Source organism: Danio rerio, chromosome 19, assembly GCF_049306965.1.
Source record: "Danio rerio strain Tuebingen ecotype United States chromosome 19, GRCz12tu, whole genome shotgun sequence".
Lineage (NCBI taxonomy): Eukaryota > Metazoa > Chordata > Actinopteri > Cypriniformes > Danionidae > Danio > Danio rerio.
In genome coordinates, this window is record NC_133194.1 from 31,096,561 (window position 1) to 31,118,362 (window position 21,802).

The 21,802-nt window shown below is 37.4% G+C and overlaps 1 long non-coding RNA gene across 1 annotated transcript in view; it reads right to left on the bottom strand.

Moving 5' to 3' along the window:
* Window positions 1-3,296: 3,296 nt before the first annotated feature.
* linc.sox4a (linc RNA sox4a) overlaps window positions 3,297-21,802 on the bottom strand; it is a 102,434-nt gene continuing 83,928 nt past the window's right edge. The window contains exons 4-5 of the long non-coding RNA XR_659033.5: window positions 12,090-12,238; window positions 3,297-4,342 (exon numbers count right to left, since the gene is read on the bottom strand). This is a non-coding gene — a long non-coding RNA (linc RNA sox4a). The remainder of the gene's footprint in view (window positions 4,343-12,089; window positions 12,239-21,802) is intronic.

Sequence of the window (21,802 nt, forward strand, 5' to 3'; positions counted from 1 at the left end):
TTATAAATTAGAACATTTATTTAACAAGGACATCTAAAAATTATTATGATTTAATTCTGAATTGCTAGCTCTCATTTGGATTTGATTTTATGCTTATAGATTCAATACAAACGCACTTGGCATCTTTAAAAAAGAATGGTTAACATGTACAAACACTAAAAATGATGGGTTTATTTTTGTAAAAATAATAATAATAAAAATATATATATATATATATATATTCGAGCGTTTTTTTGTTTTCGCGGATCCGCGAGAGGACGCTATGCGTGCTTTTTCGCGTCTCGGGCGGGCACCTCTCGGGAGCGCGCGGCGTTCGCACCTGTGCCGTTCTCGCGCGCAAAGTCGCCGGATCGAAAAAAAAAAAAAAAAAAAAGCAAAAGCCCTCGTCTTCGATTTCGACCGCGTTTTCGGATCCCGCCGCGTTCTCGCCCTTATTTTCCGGATTCCGTTTTTCGTCTTACCTGATTTCCGGAACCCGCTGTTCTCCGGACTCGATCCAGGTCGTCGTCCACCGCGGCTGGCTCCGGCTCCTCCTCCTCCTCCTCCGGGGCCTCCGCTCCGCCGACGCAACGCTGTGAGCTAGGTGGACAAACTGATTGCGTCGGGAAACCCCTCCACTCGGAGGCGAGCCGTCGGCCGGCGAGCGCGAAGAGGAGGGGCGGAGCTCGAAAAAAAACAAACGCGGCCTTTACGTACCTCCGGCCACGTAAATCGCGGTCTCCAGAAATGTCCGCGGGGCTACGTTTCCAGAATGAGCTTGGGTTGTATTTTTCAAGACACTTCTTTACAGCTTAAAGTGAAATTTAAAGGCTGAACTGGGTTAATTAGGTTAACTAGGCAGGTTAGGGTAATTAGGCAAGTTATTGTATAACAATGGTTTGTTTTGTAGACTATCAAACAAAAACTGCTTATAGAGACTAATCATTTTGTCCTTAAAATGGTGTTCAAAAAATTTCAAAACTGCTTTATTCTTTCCGGAATGAAACAAATAAGACTTTTTCCAGAAGAAAAAAATATTATCAGACATACTGTGAAAATTTCCTTGCTCTGTTAAACATCGCTTGGGAAATATTTAAAAAGAAAAAAAAAAAAATCAAAGGAGGGCAAATAATTCTGACTTCAACTGTTCAAGTGTGCCAAGAAAATATCCTCCACACTGTTATATCACCACCACCAGCCTAAACCATTGATACAAGGTAGGATGGATCCATGCTTTCATGTTGTTGACACAAATTCTGACCCTACTATCAGAATGTTGCAGCAGAAATCAAGACTCTTCAGACCAGTCATCGTTTTTCCAGTCTTTTATTGTCCAATTTTGATGACCCTGTGCAAATTGTAGCCTCAGTTTTCTGGTGGTTGTCCATGAAAATAGAAGTAGATCAGCAGTTTCTGGAATAGTCAGACCAGCATGTCTACATGTCTAAATGCATTGCGTTGCTGCCATGTGACTGGCAGCAACTATAAATAACCTATATTTAAAGTTATATATAGATAAGCTATTTATATATAACATATTTAAAGTCTAAATCCCCTTATTAATATTATTTTTTTTTTTTTTTGGTACTGACTTGGATTTGAAATTCTGACCTTCATAAACATTGCTGCTACTTAGACAACTAAAGTTGTTAGTTACCTGCTAATTAAATGAGAAATGCAAATGCAAATGCAAATAAACTGAGATCTTACTATAAAATAACCTCCCCATTGGATTTTAATTCATCACTAGAGGCCACATTCAAAAGAGTTCCAGCCAAGCAAAGGCCACAGTGTCAATAAAGCAAGAGAAGTGGACTGTCAGTAGTCACCAGAGCATGGCATGCTAAGCTAATTGGAAGCGACCAAATTACGCTCTAATAGTGTCATGTACATGATGATGCATCACCTGTGCTCTCACAAACACAGCATACTGTTTCATCCTGTCATGAGCCTGAAACTCTTTTACACCCTGTCACAGATATTCCTCCATTTGTCCAGGTCATTAGCAAACAAGTGGGTTTATACACCGCTAAAGAACGGCAAACAATGCCGTCTAATTAACATTGTGGCTCTGTGTGGGAGGTGGTAGAAGCTAATTTAGAAAAAGATTGTGTCAATTTTTGCTAAATTTCTAGAAACCCTGTTTGATGAGAGTATAATTCAAATAACAATAAAACCATTTAGCTAAATATTTGATATTTGTTATTATTTACCCATATGGTTCCAAACCTGCACCAAAAATACACTATACCTGACAAATGTCTTGTTGCCCATCCAAGTTTTTGGAACAACAAATAATAACTTGTTTTCTAGTGGATTATTTGGTTTCAGAAAAGGCTTATATAAAAGGCAAGGGCCTCTAGATTACACTTCATTCCTTCATTTTCTTGTCGGCTTAGTCCCTTTATCAATCCGGAGTTGCCACAGCGGAATGAACCGCCAACTTATCCAGCAAGTTTTTACAGTGACTGGGCTGGCCAATCCTGGAGCACCTTGACCTTCTTTGCTTTCAGGTACTTTAAGGGTAAAGTATAAGGAGCACAAATGTCTTAATACCTCAGGCTGTTGATGTTGCCATCCACTCTGCAGATCGTTCGCACACCCCCATACTGAATGTCACCCCAAACCATGATTTTTCCTTCACCAAACTTGACTGAATTCTGTAAGATCATGGGTCCATACTGGTTCCAATAGGTCTTCTGCTGTATTTGTGATGTTTGGGATGCAGCTTAAAAGATGATTGATCAGAAAAATCTACCTTCTGCCACTTTTCCATATGATAGAAGTCAAGCTATTATTTGTTGCTCTTACAACTGGGATCGATGACAAGACTTCTGAATGATGTTATGTTAAATTATTTTAGCCAAATGGAACCAAAGAACAAAATTTATTCTGAACCAACAAGATTTCATCACTTTTATTTGAATTATTTAGCAAATTTAGTCATCTTAATCATCTAATTTCGACAAACAAAATTACAGTTTAAAATTATTATTTTGTTCCATATATAACATATGGATTGAACAAGTAAAAAGAGACTGATCTCAAACTGGTAATAACAAATGAATTGTTGAGTGAAGAAACAATAATTATTGCATAGGAATAACCTCCGAACTCAAAACTTCAATTGAAACTCTTCCATATATTTAAAATAAATGGAGATTAAATAGGTCTAACCCTTTACTTAGTAAAAATTATGCTGGGAAGGAAATTATAAATTTACTACTCAGTTAGTAATATCAACAAAAATAATTTAATAAATAACATAAAATAAGGACTATTTAAACTCAAAATTTCAAAATCAGTCCGACAATAAATTGAATTGGGTTTCTTTCCATTTAAAGATGTTTACTGAATTTTCAAACAGCATGACAATAAACTCCGGTCTTGTTTCTTTCATTTTTCTATATCATAATAAAACTTAATAATAATACATAATACAGCAAACCGTTTCAACCAAAAGAATAGGGAGAAATCAACAAATTCACACAAGTAAACATGTAAACAAGTGTAAACTGTACATGAATAAGAGCACTAATAATAAGTTGTATTAAATCAAACTATGGCTCTTACAGACTTTTTTTATACACATTTAAGCCGACTGAACAATAATGAACAAAAATACTGAACATTTTCAAACTGTAATTAAAATAAGCAGCAAATGTAATTTTCTCTGTGTGTATTTTTCTGTTTATGGCATGTGGGTGAAAAAAAACAACAACAGGATTTTCCTTTTTAGGTAGCTGTACTTTTAACCCCAAGATCCAAAAATAAAAGGTTAATCCAGAAGTTCATCCTAAAATAAAAAACTCCCTTACTATTTAGTACTGTACATACTCTGAACAATATTGCAAACCAGCAGCACTGACATTCACAGTAGAAACCAAAATGTCAGTGGCTGCTTCTTACCAGCATTCTTTAATATCTTCATTATTGGCATTTGACAGAAGAAAGAAACTCAAACCGGTTGAGCAGAAGTAGAAGATGAGTAAATGAAGAAAGAATTTTTGGGTGAACTATCACTTTAAGAAGACTGTATAACATGAAAGAAGCACATAAAATGACAACACTTAGTCATAAGAGTGTCCACTTCAGCACAAAGCAGACAAAGTGAGAGAGAATGAGAAAAAGAGTGTTCGAGATCAGCCTTAGGTTACAGGAAGAGAGCCAGAATAACACATGTCTTCCTGCAGGTTTTATATATAGGCCGTAGAATCCAAGGCTTTTCCTTTGATGTCACAGGGAAGCAGATGGAGAGATATGTCCACGCTTTCCCGCTTTAGCCCAGAGGTATCATTCAGAACCAGAACACGACTATCCTCCACACTCGGCCATCAGTTATGTGCGGTTCCCACGCTGAAGGCTTTGGGAGATAAAGGATGGAAATACATAATAAAACAAACCACAATAAATACAGGAAAGACAAAAATCCCACTCGCTCCAGATGTGCAGAAATTTGTTTTCCTGCAACCTCATATAAATCTCAAATAACTATTGTCAGTTACAAACGCTGTCATTTTTAGCATGCTGATATGCTTCGCCTGCACCCATTGGGACTGACTTCCTTAAAATGTGGAAAAAAGACACGCTTTCTAAATCGACTAGTCCATCTAAAAAGGATTCATCTCCCCAAAAAAGAATGACATGACACTGAGTAAAGTATGAATGTTTTCCTTTCCAGTTGAATCTGTCCAACATAAATGTGCAACTTTTTTAAAACACTAAACTGTAAAAATAGTTTTGAGCTTTATATTTCAAGTTATGTTTTTTTCTTGATGCTAAGTCCATTTAATTGATGTTAAAGTGACTTGTAAAGTTAATTTGGTTCAACTTAACCCAGCAGGCACACAACGTCATAAGACGTTAATATAAGGTTAGATTTAGGTTGCGACGTCAGGTGACCAAAATTAAATCGCTGTGTCCGAAACTGCATACTTCCATACTATTCAGTACGCCAAAATCAGTATGCGAGCCGAGTAGTATGTCCGAATTAATAGAATTTGAAAATCAGTATGCGAGAAGTACCCGGATGACTTACTACTTTCGGCAAGATTCTGGAGTGCGCATCCCATGCACGCTGCGCTATCCCATGATGCCCTGCGAGAGAATTCATGAATGGGAGTGAAGCGACTGACGCTGGTAGGTCATGTAACCATAACAATATGGCGGATGTAGTACATCAGAATTCCATTCATACTTTTCACATTCATACTGTATAAAGCATACTTTTTTAACAGCCAAGTAGTACATTTAAATTTAAATGCAGTACCTACTAAATAGTAGGCAGTTTCGGTTACAGCCGTTGTCTAGTCAGCGCTGATGGACAACGTTACTTTGACGTCCAATAACAATGTCAAACTAGAAAAGTAAAGTTTGTAGACAAACTTTATGGTGGCTTGAGAAAGCCTCGTCTTAAAGTTTGAAGTCATTTAAAAGTTTAAATTATTGAAGTAGTTTTTAAAAGGATCAAAACAGTCGGCATATAGAGAAAACTACATATAGGTTAGCATGTTTCTAGTATGGTTTGGCATGTTTCTTGCTTGGCCGTTGATAGGAAATTCAGAGTGTTGCTAGGGTGTTCTGAGTGGTTGCTAAGGTGTTGCTAGGCAGTTGCTGGAGTGTTCTCACTGGCTGCTAGGTGGTTGCCAAGATGTTGCTATGGTGGTTTGACTGGTTGTTATGGCATTGCTAGGTGGTTGCTAAGGTGTTCTCAGTGGTTGCTAGACAATTGCTAAGGTGTTGTTAGGCAGTTGCTTTGGTGTTCCAGGTAGTTGTCAAGGTGTTGCTAGTTGATTGCTAGGGTATTCTAAGTGGTTGCTAAGTTGTTGCTATGCGGTTGCTAGGTCATTGGTTGCTAGCCAGTTGCTAAAGCATTGCTAAGTGGTTGCTAGGTGTTGCTAGGCAGTTGCTAGGGTGTTTGAGTGGTTCCTAAGGTGTTGCTGGGTGATTGCTAACATGTCTTGAGTGGTTACTAAGCGATTGCTAGGGTCTTTTAGGTGGTTGCCAAGGCATTGCTAGGTGGTTGCTAATGTGTTCTAGGTTGTTGTCAAGGTGTTACTAGGTGCTTGTTAGAGTGTTGCTAAGGCCTTGCTAGGCGGTTGCTAGGTTGTTCTAAGTGATTGCTACGGTGTTGCTAAGTGGTTACTAAGGCATTGCTAGGTGGTTGCTAGGGTGTTAATAATATTGTGAAATTCAAGATTTGTGAGTCATACAGCTAAGTTGCTACTAAGCAGTTGCTAACATAAATTAACATGGTTCTAGTATGAATAAGCACGTTGCTAGCATGTTTCTAGTATAAACTAGCATGTTGCTAACATGAATTTAGTACAAATTAACATGCTGCTAGAATGTTATGAATTAGCATGTTGCTGATATGATTAGTCTGTTGTTATGTCCAATGTAAAGTCAATGCCAGTATTTTTTTTTTTTACAATGAAAGTCTATGGGACAGTTGCTAAGGTGCCATAAGTGGTTGCTAGGGTGTGGCTAGTAAGTGTAAAGGTCATCAGAGATCGGCAGATTGGTAGTCTGAATTAAATAAGTCCAAACTTAAGTCTGTATGACAGTCTGGGGGGAAGTTATGATGTCCATTGTTAAGCCAATGGTACATTCGGGTTCCGTTTTGGGAAAACAGTAAATCAGATCAGTTGGAAAAGATATAGCAACTTAATTTAGTAAAGTTTGGAAGTTTGGAGTTAGTTTGGTGGTTGTAGTATGAATGGTTTACGAGGAGATGCATTCTTAAATAGTCTGAGAAGAACAAGAAGACGGAAGAATAATACGTTTATGTAGTATAAAAGTATGTTGACAAATACTGACATTTATTCGTCAGGTATGGCAACCAAAATACAACGTCTGATAGATGTCATAGTGGTAACGTCCACACAATGTCAAACTGTAACATTATTAGACGTTGATATTTGGTTGATTTTAGGTTGGACACTGACATCGGTCAGATGTTGGGTTCTGACATCAACCAGATTTTTCACTTCTAAATAAAATGCAAAGTCCCAACTATGTTGGGGTACAATGTCAATCTGAGGTCATGTGGATAGCCTGTGCCTGCTGGTCAAATGAAGGCAACAAAACTTGTTTACAGTGTAGAAGTCGTCTAACATTAACTTGCAATTGACATTTTGTAAACCCAAAAAAATGCAAAACATGTTAGTATGTATAACCAACACAATGTTCAAAACAATGTTAACCTAAAGGCTTATTTATACTTCTGCATCAAGTGATCGGCGTGACCCACGGCGCATTTAACGCGCGTAGCTGTGCATTCATACTTCTGCGCGCTGTTTCTCTCGCTCTGCAATAACACTTCCGAAACGCTAGTTGGCAGTGAGGTGTTAATTTTTCTCTGTGTTGAGTTACTATGCTAGTGCTTTGTTTTTTCTGAACGCTTCCTTGATGTACAAGTGGTTCTAACTCGCTCATTTTAAGGCAGGAACCGCCGGACGTGCAACAACTTTAACCATGAAGTAAACACAAAACAAAACTTTCCATCCGGAGCTCTTACACGGGACTCCACACTTGTAAACAATCGCTCCATCGGGCTCGCGCGGCTCTAAGTCCCACCCAAACTCCTCAGAGCTAACAAGCCGACCAACTTACAGAGGTTGCACTACGCATCGTTGCACCGTAGTTTTGAAAGGTGCACGTCAGCGACCCCGAAGGCCACAGCGAGGGCTATGCGTCCACTCGTAGGCCGCGCCGTAGCATATGCGTGAGCTTGACGTAGAAGTATAAATAAGCCTTAAGGCAAAGCACGCTAGCAGTAATGTTCAAAACCTGCTTTTAATTTGCAATGTTAGCCAAGTCCAAAAATATAACAATATGTAAACAAAAAATATTGTTAGAAACGTCCTAAAACATCCTAGCAACTGGCTAACACACATAAGCAGTTTGCCTAAATTCTAGTAACATGCTAAAACAGTTGTTTCACTTCATTGACATTCATAACTGCTTTCTTGTGGCCTCAGATGGAATCTTATTTTAAGGAGATGTTCAACTTTTTACCACGATTTTTATTTATTTTATTTGTTTTGCTTTTACTGCCCTGCAGATTTATACAAAACACTTTTGAGAGAGTAGAAACTGAAAAGCTAACACACAAAACTAAAAAATAACACAAACACACACTCAATCAAAATCCAATTTCAACCACTTTGTCTTTTGTTGAAGTAATTTATCCATTCATTCAAATAATTTAGGCGGAAAAGTGACTAAAAGCTGTTGAATATAGAGAGACAACTTCTAACGGCAATTTTTAGATTGCTAACGGCCCATCAGTTACCGAAAACACGGTAAACAACATGTTGTCAGCACAAGAGAAACCCTCAGTGGGAAGTTTAATTTTCAAATGAATTCCCTGAATGCATGGCTGCAAAAAAATAAACACAAAAAAATTTCCAAACCTAAATTTGTTAGATGACTACTCAGCCATCCTGACCCATCATTACAATTTAGCTTGTTCACAACCCAAAGTGTGGCAAAACAACTCTCGATTCCAAAGTCATCCAATTGTTTTCAAACCCCCAACCAACCTCATTTAAACATGACAGCCTCTCTCATGGAAAACATGACTGGAGAGCTTAATGCAGACCAATTAAACACCTAACAGCATCCCACTAAACAAAGGGGATTTTCAGATTAGCAAACCTAGTTAAGCCACTTCAGACTGTTTATTTCCCCACATCGGCGGCTTCCTCTTCCAGCTCGACTTGTGATGAAGCTCAAACCACCCCCAGATCCCATTTCTCCTCCTCTTTCCCACATTCCTCACCCTTCTCTCTTCTCCACATCCTCTGCATGACGTGCCGAAGAGGAGGAACAGGAAAATGAGAACGAGCAACAGCAACAGGGATGTTTGTCCCAATACGTCCTGTGCAATTTTACTCCTGTGTCATTTGAACTCGCTTGGATCGCATAGTGCTCTAAAGCGGATAAAAGGATTTGTCAAAGAGCCACTCTGGACACTCTAAAGGTTGCGGATTTTTCGAACTTCCATCGTGCTCCACTTTTCAGAAATTCCAATCACAACTCAACAAGGCCGATGCTTAACAGAGAATCAAATTAAAAACCCATCACGCAACCAAGTATTAATTGGCGCAAAGTCTACCAGCAAGCCGCTATGACTCTATTAGTGCTAATGTTCCTGCTCAGGAGTAGATAAAGCAGACTTAACAGCAGCTACTAAGCTGAGCTCCCAGTCCTCCTTGTATAATGAGTGGAACATCTGTTGACAGACTAATACAATTAAAGGAAGATCTCTTAATCACCATGCCACACTACGCCTAATCCTGCCTAGCACTGAGGTCAGTCCACTCCATTAGCGCTACACGCGAACTGACATCAGTGCTTTAGCATAGGCAATGTTTACTGCAAGTTCCTTTGAGCGGTCAAAATCAAGAGAGAGAAAGAAAGAAAGAAAGAAAGAAAGAAAGAAAGAAAGAAAGAAAGAAAGAAACCACATGGGATGTTTTTTCCTAATTATCTTGAATATATTTTAATGTACATTGTAAAAATATCATACACAGTTGGCGTTAACAGTTGCTCATTTGTTTTCTTTTAATATTGCATTATGGCACCTTGCTCTTTTTTCTCACTTTTGATAAAGAAAAGGTCTTTTATTGACATTTCTATTAGTTTAAAACAATGTATTGCCTGGGTTGGTCCTGTAAATTATATTACAAAGATGAATGATAAATATCGGAAATGATCTGTCAGAATTTGCAGTTATAGCTTAAATTTCTCTCTATATATTTTTTTTTTCATACAATATATTGTTTCAAACTATTTACAAAATGTTAAGTCACTTTGTTTGTTTAACCATGCTTACATCTTTTTGCCGAGTGCACAATTTTTACTATTACTATGTTAGGGGCTGTTGCACCGAATGCACTTTTTGCATTGAGAGGCACCTTTTTGAATGATTTACTAATGGCTGTGAGCGTTTTGAGCGCTGCTTATGCGCCCTGTTGCCTTGCGTTTTAACCGCCTCGCATTTTTGCCATAGACCACTCACAGTTGAAATAAGTCAACTCTGAGCGGAAAAAGCATGTTACAGTCACATCGGTTTCACTCTCTAATCAAATGAATGCAGAGGCAGAGTTTCCATTGAGGTGTCTGCAGTGTTTATGTTGTCAAGACAACTATGAAGACTTTTGAAGATGGAGGAGAGACTTGGGGTTGCTGTTTAGAGTTATCCGGTACTGTATGACTCAAAAATCTGGAATTTCAAAATATTATTAAATATGAAATTTGTACCAATATCAATAGCAACACTCTTGCACGATACCAAGCTGATTCAGTCATTGCGACATAAAAAGCACACTGTGTTTCTTTTTTTCTTGTCAGCAAAAAAGTCTATTGTGTGGTGCGCCTCGTGTTTTTGAAACAGAAAAGCATGTTCGGTGTGATCGGCCACTTAAGAGGGTTTTTAGTAGTAGTAGTAGATGAGGTCACACTTGTTTTTTTATGGTCTGTTGAATTTAAGTTACATTGCATCTACATGCCAACTAGTTCTCATTAGATTATAAGTAACCCTAAGGGTTATGGTTAGTGTAAGTTGACATTTACTTGCAAAGTTTCTTATAGTCAGTTAAATGTCTGTTGAAGGAGCAGTATCAACAGATATTAAGCAGACAGTCTAATACTCAAATGGACCATCAAATTAAAGTGTCACCGTAGATTATTTATAATTATTAATATGCATACATTTTTCATAATTTTGTACATTAAATTATTTTTTTAGTCTCACTAAATCAAAATGGTCAATGGTCGCCAGCTGAAACTAAGCAGGGATGTGTCCAGTCAGTACCTGGATGGGGAAACACATGGGAAAGCTGGGTTGCTGCTGGGAGTTGTGTTAGTGAGACCAACAGCGAGCACTCAACCTACAGTTTGTGTGGGTCCTAATGCCCCAGTATATTGATGGGGACTCTATACTGCTCAGTGAGTGCCATCTTTAAGATGAGATGTTAAACCGAGGTCCTGACTTTCTGTGGTCGTTCAAAATACCAGGATGTCCTTTGAAAATGAGCAGGAATTTAACCCCGGCATCCTGGCCAAATTTGTCCACTAGCCTCTGTCCATCATAGCCTCACCATCCCCATATCATGATTGCCCTTATAACTCTGTCTCCTCTCCACCAATCAGCTGGTGAGTGGTCTGGCACAATATCGCTGCCACATCATCATCCAGGTAGATGCTGCACACTGGTGGTGGATGAGGAGATTCCCCCCAAAATTGTGTAAAGCACTTTGAGTGTCCAGAAAAGTGCTATATAGATTTAAGGAACTATTATTATTATTATAAAATCCAAAATGAATGTCTGATCAAGGAAAAAAGAGAATTACAAGACATTATTATATATATCCCCCCTTTCCTTTTTGTATGTTAGGATGTCTTTGCTTTAAATATGAATCAGCAGTTTTTAAAACAAGCCTTCTTTTAAACCGCTTCCATTTCCATGCTTTAGGTTAATGCTAAATCGGTCACTCTGAAATTAAAGCATATCCTAAAAGAGGCCTATTCACGCAACATACTGCATTTGTAAATCGCATTTTAATGTAGTGAACCAATATAGACTAAAATGAGTTTCAAGTTATTGACCCAGAATCACAATGCAACTTCTAAAAGTGCTTGCTAATACTGAATCAGGTTTTATTCTGGTAACAAAATAGATGCTGGCTTCAGCTGTTTGTAATTCTGTTTAGTTACCTAGGGAATAGGGGAAAGGCCTTCATTACATCATATTCCAAGTAGCAAAAAGTGTTTTCAGATGCCTGTATAAGTTTCACGAGGAAATAAAATAGAAAGCCAAAACCGAGTCCCAACTTTTCACATTAATACGAGTGACTCTTCAGTGACCTGCCGTACAAGACTAAGCCATTTGATAGAAACTCAACACCCAATAAATCTCATACAAGAGAGCTATCACTTTACATCAATCTGTTACAACATGATCCAAATGTTCAGTTTTAATCAAAACTGAAAACTCAGAATACCCGGACATGAATATGAAAATGCTTTGGAAATATCTATAGGAAGATGTGTACATGTAAGTGAGTAGATGGATGGTTTAAAGAGAAGTGGCTAGGGTTTACCTGATACTGAGAGCCGCTGAGCTAGTTAAACCGAGAGTACGAAGAGAGGTCATTTAAGGTCAGGGTTCAGGAGGTCAGGGCATTGCCGGAGAGCTGAACTGTGAGTGATGTGGTAATGCTTCCTGATGCTCTTTGCTGCTGAACTCCAACTGTAATTAAGAAGAACACATTGCTCACAGATGTTCCACACAAGTCAACACCTTAAAGAAAGCCCTGAGAGAGTTTGAAGGGGAAGGACAGAGAGACTTTTTTTTTGTTTTGTTTTATGTGGATTTCAAAGAGTGTTTGCAGAACCGAATCAAAAGTGCAGTCAGCAGAAATGTGGCCAGGGTCATTGCTAAAAAAAAATCACGGAACCCAGGACAAAACATTTATGGATGCAAGTTTTCTCTCTTCCATTCTCTTAAAAAGAAACGTTACAAAAAGGAATTTAGCAGTGGTGATGTTGAAGAACTATTTTGGGTTCTTTAATTTAATCAAAGTCAATGTGTGAAAAACATTTTAAACATCTAAAAGGACCTTTCTTTAACAATAAAGAACTTAATTAAATAAAAAAGTTCCATGGATGTTAAAAGTTTTTCATGAAATCACCAATGCCATGTTTTTAAAAGTACAGGGTCAATGTGAAAAGGCTAGTAATGTGTAAATACATAGCAGTGTTTAAACCATGCCAGCTGTGTGCTAAATCATGATCTAAACAAGCTAATAACGTGCCGAAGAAAACAAAAACATGCCACTTATCTAAAATTACTAGCATCAGGTGTGATGTTAAGTGTCATAAATCATGCAGGCTTTTTCGATAGATATGGTATATCATGCTAGCAACTTGGTTCAAGTTAGCAGTGTCTAAATTGTGTTCTAAACATTTTAGCAATGTGCTAACAGTGTTTCAAATCATACTAGAAACATTCCAACAATGTGTTCCACCTGATATCTGTTAAAACTGTCTAAATCTTGTTACAAACATGCTAACAACATGCTAAAACATGTTGCTAGTGTTTTAAATCATACTAGAAATATTCAAAGTGTGCCACATGTCATATATTCTGAAGCATGTTTGCAACATGTTTAAAAAGTTGTCGCTTCACTGCACTGCCATTTATTCAAGAGAAAGTTAAGAACCCAGTCATGTACAGCAGCGAGTTGCTATGATACTTTCCCACATGCATAGTGTGGGCACATACTGCTTTCCTTGTTTTTAAAGAGAGACAAGTTCTACAGAGGTTTTTAGCATGCTAATACTACAGTACCTGTTAGCATTCTATACAACACGCTGTCAGCTCATTAGAAACCCTAAAGTTCTGTTCACATGAATCAAAATAACTATAAATATACTATAAATATTTGAGTCCACATTGATGATTGATACAATTCTGTTAATTTTTCATTTGGTATTACATGCTTATAACCAGCAAATGTCCTCAGTGTGCTGCTAGCACATCTTACTAGTGATTCCAGCTCATGTAATCTTAATTTGTTCATTAATTGGCTTAGTCTCTTTATTAATATGGGGTTTCACCATAGCGGAATGAACCGCCAACTTATTCAGCATATGTTTTACGCAACGGATACCCTTCCAGCTGCAACCCAACACTGGGAAACACCCATACACTCTTGCATTTACACACATACACTATGGCCAATTTAGCTTATTCAATTTACCTATAGCGCATACCTTTGGACTGTGAGGGAAACCGGAGCACCCGGAGGGACATGCAAACTCCATACAGAAACACCAACTGATCCAGCCGGGGCTCGAACCAGCAACCTTTTTGCTGTGAGGCGATGGTGCTACCCACAACACCTCCGTGAGCCTATGTAATCTTTATTTACTAAAAATGTATTAAAATCAAAATTATTTAGTGATCAGAGTCAGAGCAGTGGAATAAAAACAGCACAAACTATTATTCCCAGCATTTTCAAAAGAGGGAGCACAAGACTCTGAATCTAGCACTGGATGAGGTACTTTTATTTGTATACTTCAATTTGATAGCCTGACTTGCATAACTTAAAAATATTTTGTATAATTATTTCCCATGGTATAATCAATGAAAGGAGGGCTTAGCATCAAGCAGTGAGCTTCTCCACAATGTCATGTAGCTATAAATTATGTGAGCCCTTTATGTTTATTTCAATGAACTCTGATTAGCTGTCAGTCTTTTACTATATTAGCTGAGAAAAAAAAAAATCACAACAATCTCTACAACTTTATCATTACCTCAGTGGTCTGAACAACTAATGTTGTATCCAATTTAGAAGTATTAAAAATGTTTTTATCAGTATCTGTATAGTAGTTATTGTGGGTGCAAACAGACCTTAAGTAAACTGTACATGGTCTAGGCCTATATAGTTTATCACATGACCCTGGACAATATTTTAATTTCTCTCTGGTGACAGCCCTGAATGTGGCAAAATAATGGGTGAGAGAACAAAAAAGCCCTATTGTTTCACCAAATATGAAAACATGAACACAAGTGTTACATAAAGCACAGACACTTTCATTGAACTGATGAACAAAAGGGAACCTTGATTTTACTTGAAGACATTGAATATGCAAACGTGCTGTATCAAAGTTTTATTCAAAAACTGTTTTTTATTAATTTATATTTTTGCATGAATCTTTTTAGTAAATGAAAGATTAAAATTTTTGGCCAAGACTGACTGTAGCACACATATAAAATGTATTTGACAGCGGGCTTTGAAGCAACATTTAACATTTAAGAAGTCATTATTTTCATGTGAATTAGACAGAACTGAACTTGACATTTCATTCATGAGGAAAGTGAAAAAACTTGCTTAAAAACGCAAAAAGAAATTCTTTGCAACCTTCAGGCCTGAAGAAAAGGCCACTGAAAATATCAATGAATGATTCCTGAAAAAAAAAAAAAAACTCTTTGATGAATAACTTTAAATGTTGCAAGTTAAAGGGAATTAAAATCATTTATAATCATTGTGATATTTCATGTTTGAACTTAAACACATCTTAAATGCTTTAAAATAAAATTTAATTTGTAACTTTAACTGTATCAGTTATTGTTCATAACCTTTATAACTTAACAGGGAAAATATGTCTATACTCTAGCATTTATTCATTCATTCAATTTTTTTTGGCTTAGTCTCTGTTTCAGAGGTCGTCACAGTGGAATAAACTGCCAGCTAATCCAGCATATGTTTTACGTAGTGGATGCCCTTCACACACACACTCTTACAATACGGCCAGTTCAATTTATTCAATTTAGCTATTGCACATGTGTTTAGATTGTGGGGGAAACCAGAGCACCCGGAGGAAACCCACACCAACATGGGGAAAATATGCAAACTCCACACAGAAATGACAATTGACCTAACTGGAACTTGAACCAGTGACCTTCACGCCCCATTGACACGGGGCATCAGCGTCAACGCTTCCAATTCTCTTTGAATTAAGCAATGTCAGACATTGTCGAACTGCATTGTGAACTTTTTAAAAATTGTTAAAATTTTGGTTTTGTACACCATGATTTCATATAAAATTCACTTTAATGTGTTATATGACTAAAACATGGTTATAAACAAATATTTTCTCAATTCAAACGAGTAGCTGCGTGGACCCAGAAACAGTATTTCATATTCGTGACCACTTAACAAGCGGATAGTGTGATTGTAGGTGGTATGAATTCAATTTAAATGTACTACACCCACCGTGTTTTTGACGAAATCCGGCTTCACTCTCATTCATAAAATATTTCCTATGGTATCATATGTCCATCAGATGCACAGAATCCAGTAGTAGAAGTAGTAGCTCATCTGGACACTTTTCACCCACTGTTTATCCAATACTGTGAATTTGGACTACTTTTTGGCTCACATACAAAATAGGGAAGTTTGCAATTTTGTTTATGTTTATACATATATACTGTCTCTGAGAATATATGTAACTTTAAAAACATTTGTAAAAGTATTTTACTGTTTTTGTAAAAGCCATTGAATATGTTCTGAAAACATTTACAAGACTGGTTTAAAAGTAAGTTTTCAGTCAGGATTAGATGTGGATGAAACGTCTAATGGTTTCTTTGTCCCATCAATACAGCTTCCACAGACAATCAGTCTGCCAAGCCAGTCTGCCTTCCAGGCAACTTCACCGTCTGATTTCATTCCCGCAAACAGCACAAAGCATTTAAATTCCCACATACGCTCTCCAGGATGTGTTTAAACAGCCCACTTCTATCTAACAGTCACAAACACTCGCATTTCACTTCCAGCTCATGTCAAACACCCTCAGGATCCTACAGTTTGGAGGATGATAATCTGCCTGCTCACACACTAACTTCCCCATTCTGATGGTGACTACATCCCTCTGCAAAACAGTGGAGAGTACAAAACGAGAAGTAAACGTGCCTGGAGGCAACAACGGTTCGGCTCAGATAGCCATGAAGAGACGCTGCCTGTCTCCATGCGCACAATGGAGGCCCTCAGTAAACAACGCTTTCTCTGCCACATATCAAAAGCCAAATATCAAGGCAATTGACCTTGTTAATACATCACTGCTTCTGTCTAACCCTCTCTAAAAGGCTGTTGAGCCATTGTTTCAGGCTGACTGATTTTCTATAGTCACTGTGTGCTGTCCGGATTTCACACATCACTGATTCGTTGCTCTATTGATGGCGACACCGACTCAAGCCCCACCGAGAACTGATCGCGTCTATGCAAGTATGCCGGATCACACACGCACACAGACAAAGTCCTGGCGAAGGTCAAAATGAGAAACACTATCACCTCTCTAATGTCCGTCAATTGATTCTTGAACACAGCAGTGAGATTAACCAGACAGTAAATGGAGATTTTAGCTTAAATGAATTGTTCCTCGTGCTCTTGTTGACTTTTACATGTACCCAAGAGATAAAATGGACATTCGCCAAGAACCAAATGTGTGTGAAAATCAGCATTATTGAGTATATGAAACAGTGGTACTGTTGAGAACAGATGTTCACCTAAGGCTTTCTGCCAAAATACAAACTCCACAGCAAAATATTTGAAACTTTTCCCTTTTAGTTAAAGATTGAACAAGAAATGACATGTGCATGAGAAATATCACTGGCTGCAGTTCACTTAGCGACCACCAGTGTCACTATTAACAAGGGTTTCTGTTATTCTATTTATGGGCCATTTTAAACAAACATTTCAAACTAAATTTAAAACTGAATTTTTATTCAGAGTGCTATTTTACATACACAGTTAAAATATTCATCAATAACAGTTGTCTGGACTTCAGTGTTTTTTTTTTTTTTCTATTTTCACATTGCATTATGGGACATTGATCTTTGGCTTATAAACCTTTGATTTTGAAAAAAACTACAGTTTAACAAAAAAACTTTTCCTGAATGTTATGTAGTTTTAAACAATACAGCATATAGAATAATAAATAATACATATAAACGTGTAAAGTAACATAAAAAGTACTGCAATTTACAAATATATATTCACACAGACAGACAGACAGACAGACAGACAGAGAGACAGACAGAGAGAGGGAGAGAGAGAGAGAGAGGGGGGGAGCGAGGGAGGGAGGGAGGGAGCAGAGAGAGGGAGGGAGGGAGGGAGGGAGGGAGGGGAGAGAGAGAGGGAGGGAGGGAGAGAGGCAGGCAGGCAGGCAGACAGACAGACAGACAGACAGACAGACAGACAGATAGACAGATCAATCGATCGATCACAGACAGACAGACAGACAGACAGACAGACAGACAGACAGACAGACAGACAGACAGACAGACAGACAGACAGACAGACAGACAGACAGACAGACAGACAGACAGACAGACAGACAGACAGACAGACAGATAGATAGATAGATAGATAGATAGATAGATAGATAGATAGATAGATAGATAGATAGATAGATAGATAGATAGAAAGACAACAATAACTCAAAATACCACTCGATACAACTGAGGTATGCAGAAGAGCATCTCTGAATGCATAACATGTTGAACCTTGATGCGGATGGGCTACATCAGCAGAATGCCACACCAGCTGCGACTCCTGTCAGCCAAGAACAGGAAACTGAGGCTACAATTCGCACAGGCTTACCAAAATTGGACAATAGAAGAGTGGAAAAATATTGCCTGGTCTGAAGAATCTTGATTTCTGCTGCGATATTTGTATGGTAGGGTCAGAATTTGGCATCAAAAACATAGAAGCATGGATAGATCTTGTCATGCATCAATGGTTCAGGCTGGTGGTGGTGGTGTAATGGTGTGGGAAATTTTCTTGGCATACTTTGAGCCCATTAGTACCAATCGAGCATTTTGTCAACACCCCAGCCTACCTGAGTGTTGTTGCTGACCATGTCCATTCCTTTATATATATTGTCTGAGTTGTGAATGTAAAATACAGTACTTTTTGTTACTTTTTTATTAATCAAAAAACAATCAACATCAAAAAAAAATTAGAAGACATGAACAACATTGTTATTAAAAAAGTAGTAAAGTTGAAAAAAACACTCTTCAGAATTGTGCCTTCCTCTAAAGTACTCCGATTTGTAATAAAATGAATGTGTGTATTGAAGTTATAACAGAACATTCATTTCTGGATCAATTATCCCTTTAAGACCCCTCTGTCTTTTGTGAGTAATCTCACAAAAATCTCCTATAGAGTTTCAGACGAGATCTCAACAACATCACACACTGCTCAGACTTTAAAAGCCATCAAAATGAACTCAGCGAACCCATTTCTCATTCAACTCTTCAAAGACCAGCAGATTATCCAAGTTATGTGATCCAAATTAATTTCATAGCGCTTTACTCCAACAGCAAGCCAACAACTGTCCCATTTATTTGTATTGTTCCTAAAGAGTTTTAGGTGAAAAGGGATAAAATACTAAATTCAAACAAAACTAAGAACTCATTTAAATTTCCAGAGCTAAAACAGGGTAACCTCTGAGCAATAATAAAACAAATGTAAGAAGTGATTATCTGAGACAATAGATGAGTGTGTACACAGTCGCACAACTGCCTCATAAGATTTAATGGATTTGTTTCTAATTTGGAACGTGGTATTGGCCAGATCTGTGAGAGAATTGGCAGTTTACAGTGCCTTACCTCATAATGGACTCATTAAGGTTATTTTAGTAAATGAAAACTGAGCTAAGACTAAAACTATTGATCAAAAAGCAATTGGATCTGAAATGAATTGAATGAATAAATTAATAAATGAATGAAACTAAATGAATTATTTCTGAAGAAGTAAAAAACTAATTGAAATAGCAATTCGTCAAAAACAAATAATAATTTTCAAAATAATTAAGTACTTATCATGTGTCAGTAAATCTGATCTGTTATTTAATGACAGACAAGTCTTCGCATTGATCCCGTGGGCCAACCTGATCACCTGCCGGTGACCTACTCACACATGCAGTTCTCCACGATGGACCTCCTGTGTTCTCCAGCTTCCGGCACATAGACTGCAGTTCTGCATAGGAACTGAACTGTTGAAATACATCCAGTCAAGCACATAATTCGAGCACATTTTGTTATCAGTAATTTGAACTGTTCTAAATTGTAAACCTGGCATAATGAGAATTGCACTATATTTATATATATATATATATATATATATATATATATATATATATATATATATATATATATATATATATATATATATATATATATATATATATATATATATATATATGTATATATAATTATTTTTTTATGTATATATAAACTACATACATGAACTAAGATGTTTGCAAATGAGCTCATGCAAACTGTGCAAACATTAAACTTGGTTTTGGTAGAAACTGGAAGTGCTTTGTGAATTCTTCTCAAGGACCTGAAATTAAACATGAATTATAACCAGTTATGAAGTTATAATCACTTCCTATTATTTTTGCCAAAACATCGATATATGTCAAGCTACATCTTGGTAATTTACGTCACAAAAAAACCTAAGATTACACTTGCTAAATTTATTTTTGATCTTATTAAATCTCTAGGATGAGTTTGTTAAAATACAGTACAAAGTCTGAAACGGAAAAAAATGCAAAGTAAAAATAACTGACTTCCAGTTGGGTTTTAGATTTCGCTTAAAGAAGCTTTTTTTTTGTAGGTAATGAGAACTTCCATGTGTTTTTGTATGTATACATGAATGTGTCTAGGTCACAGGTCTCAATCTCAATTCCTGGAGGGATTGCACAGAAGAAACTCTGCACAGTTTTGCTCCAACCCTATCAAACACAACTGATCCAAATAACCGAGGTGTTCAAAAGAGTCATGAACGACTTCATTAGTTTGATTAGCTGTGTTTTATCAGGGTTGGAGCAAAACTGTGCATAGATGTGGCCCTCAAGATATTGAGTTTAAGATCTATGGCATATACAGTTAAAGTCATAATTGTTAGCCCCACTGAATTATTAGCCACTGTTTATTTTTTCCCCCAATTTCTGTTTAACAGAAAAATGATTTCTTTAACACATTTCTAAACATAATAGTTTAAATAACTCATTTCTAATAACTGCTTTATTATATATTTTCCATGATGACAGTAAATAATATTCTACTAGATATTTTTCAAGACACTTCTATACAGCTTAAAGTGACATTTCAAGACTTAACTAGGTTAATTAGGTTAACTAGGCAGGATTGGGTAAAATATTTCTTCAGTAGACTATAGAAAAACGACATAGCTTAAAGGGGCTAATAATTATTATTTTTTTTTTTATTGAAATTGCTTTTATTCTAGCCGAAATAAAACAAATAAGACTTTCTTCAGAAGAAAAAATATTATCAGACATACTTTCAGACATGTCCTTGCTCTGTTAAACATCATTTGTGATTTATTTAAAAAAATAAATTCTAAGGGGGGCTAATAATTCTGACTGTAGGTCAGAGGTATCCAAACTCGGTCCTGGCGGGCCAGTGTCCTGGAGAGTTTAGTTCCAACCCTAATCAAACACACCTGAACGAGCTAATCAAGCTCTTACTATATATACTAGAAATTTCCTGGCAGATGTGTTGAAGCAGGTTTGATCTAAACTCAGTTTGGACATCACTAACATAGGTGGTATTGTGAAGCCATTTGCCACAGATTTCTGGAAGCCATATCTACCTAAATCTTAGCCTTTTCTGGCGTCTGTGAAAAGTTTTGTGCGTTTCCGAGAATGCTTAGGCCTTCAAAAAATGATTTACTTTAGAAAAGCAGAAGCCGGAATACTAATAAATGAAGCAATTCTAAGAGGATCTTCGCACCCGCAGTGCTCAGGCCCGAATAACTTTGCAACCGAAAGGCAAATGAGTGATCCTCTCAGCACTCAAAAGACACCATATTTTTCCTTACGCTCTGCATTTTGTGTTACGTGTTCATTTACAGAGTGCCAGACTTTAATTCAGCCTCAGTTTTGGGCTGTGAAGCACATGTGCTCATGATGTCAGCGCTGTGGTCTCTGGAAAGAGCTTGCTGTGCACTTACTGATGACTGACTGTATTTTGTGGTGTTGGAGATCAGTGAGAGAGCTGAGTTAATGTGTGTATGAGGAGGTATGGCTTTGGCTTCAATGCCGTGACTCTACAGAGAGCTTGTGGGTAGCAGTTACAGCCTCTCAGCTCAGGAAGGATCTAGTCTCCAGTCTTTAGTCTCGAAGCGCAGTTCAAAAGGAGCTATGATGGATGTTTAGCATGCATGTGTTTGTTCGGTTGCTTGCTGATGGCCTACCACAGAGATGTTAGGGGTTTTAT